This window comes from Panthera pardus, unplaced genomic scaffold (genome assembly GCF_024362965.1).
Source record: "Panthera pardus isolate Hobbes unplaced genomic scaffold, ASM2436296v1 HiC_scaffold_3, whole genome shotgun sequence".
NCBI classification, from domain to species: domain Eukaryota; kingdom Metazoa; phylum Chordata; class Mammalia; order Carnivora; family Felidae; genus Panthera; species Panthera pardus.
Window position 1 is genome coordinate 58,229,099 of NW_026526876.1, and position 1,987 is coordinate 58,231,085.

At 48.0% G+C, this 1,987-nt stretch overlaps 1 long non-coding RNA gene across 1 annotated transcript; it reads right to left on the reverse strand.

The window, feature by feature from the left end:
• Positions 1-338: 338 nt before the first annotated feature.
• Positions 339-1,884, reverse strand: LOC109251852 (uncharacterized). The gene is made up of 2 exons (XR_002073729.1): positions 1,599-1,884; positions 339-464 (listed from the first exon to the last, which is right to left on the reverse strand). It is a non-coding gene; the product is annotated as an uncharacterized LOC109251852 (long non-coding RNA).
• Positions 1,885-1,987: the final 103 nt, after the last annotated feature.

The following is a 1,987-nucleotide window of genomic DNA, read 5'->3' on the forward strand; positions in this document are numbered from 1 at the left end:
AGTCCCATGTTTTTGTTTTTTTAACGTTTATTTTTGAGACAGAGAGAGACAGAGCATGAACAGGGGAGGGTCAGAGAGAGGGAGACACAGAATCTGAAACAGGTTCCAGGCTCTGAGCTGTCAGCACAGAGCCCGACGCGGGGCTCGAACTCACGGACCGTGAGATCATGACCTGAGGTGAAGTCGGCTGCTTAACCTACTGAGCCACCCAGGCGCCCCTTGAGTCCCATGTTTTAAAAAGAAAGAAATACCGATTTTTTTTTCCTCCTTTGCTTTGGGGACTCAACGTTAAACATTTGGGGATACCTGGTATGTGCCCATGACATTAAAAGGCTTGGTGTTTTTTACAAGGACTTGTTTCAGTAAGTTAAGACCATGAACTAGTTGGGCTCTTATCTCCATCTTCTCCCCCATTTTCCCACTTCAGTTGCATTGATCATTTGAGATCTCTCCATGGTGACAGTCTGGGAAGAAAAAAGAAAGGAAATGCTAGGAATCAGCTGAATAAAGGGAACAGATTGGACAAGATGAATGCGAGTAGGGAGGTTTGTTGCAAGGTACCTCTACATGGCTTGAACAGTGTTTTCACTGAGTCGTTGGGCCTTCCCTTAGGGTTAACAGAATCTACCCTGCTGGGAAGCAGATTACAAGGAAGATGGCGGAGCGGTAGAGCTGGAGAGAGAAGTATGGATTTGAAACAAATGGTGGAGTATTTGCAGAGATATGACAGGCAAGAGGACTAAGAAACCAGTTGGAGGGGTAAAAACTATGGGCGATTCTATCTGAAAGTTGGAAATGGTGCTTTATCTGAAATAGTGGAAAAGTGTCCAAGTAAAATCTTGAAGGGTATTTATGGAGATTAGGATGAGAGAGCAAAGGGATATGAAGTACTTATTTTGAAGTCCTCAGAATTTCTTTAGTTTGTATTTATTGTATTAGCATCACTGTATTAGAGTTGGAAGGGAATGTTGTCCAATTTCCTCACTTCACAGAGAAGGAAACAGGCAAAATAAAGTTGGTCCTGAATTATTTCTCGCAATTATGTTTGCTTCCCAGATAAAGTATTTGTTCCTCAGGGGCAAGAACAATATTCTCTATTTCTGTCATATTCCCCCAGCCCAGTGCCCAGATCGTGCTGTACAGAGAGACACCGAAAACTTGTCCAATGAAGCTCACACAGGTCAATATGTAGTAAGTGACTAGAACAGTATTCAAATAATAAAATGAATGAAAAACTCATTCCTTTTTGGATAGAATGAGGTGGGAATTTTAACTGATGTCTTTTATTAAAAAATTTTTTTTAATATTCACTTTTGAGAGACAGAGTGTGAGTGGGGGAGGGGCAGAGAGAGAGGGAGACACAGAGTAGGAAGCAGGCTCCAGGCTCCCAGCTGTCATCACAGATCCCAGCGTAGGGCTCGAACCCATCGAGGGTGAGATCATGACCTGAGCTGAAGTTGGATGCTTAACCAACTGAGCCACCCAGGCACCCCATAACTGATGTCTTTTAGTTCTTGGTTTCCTCCTTAAGGATTTTAAGATAAGGTTCTTGAGTAAAATATGACAGCTACTTCGTAGGACCCAGGGGTATAACTTACGCAGCGCCCTCAGCCCGGGCCTTCAGTGGCCAAGCCGACTCTATGCCTCCGGAAAGTGCTTTAAAGTGGAACTCCCGGGCCGAAATGAGACAGCGAAGTCTGCTGCCAGCCAGGGTACGGGCTCAGACTCCGGTCTCCTGCAAGCCCGCATTTCCGGGCGCGGAAGGGTGGGTCCACGGGCGGGGCCTCTGTGTCAGTCGGCGCGAGGTCCGCCCACCCTTCTCCGGAGCCACGCCCGTACTTCGCGCAGGCAGCCGGTCGGCCCTGCCGGATCGCTGTCGCGGGGAGAAGTGGGGCAGGGAGACAGCGGGCTGGCTGGCGGGCTGTGGGGGGCGGGGTGCACGCGCTCCAACGCTTCCTTGTCCAGTGTTGTTCCTGCGCGTGCGGCT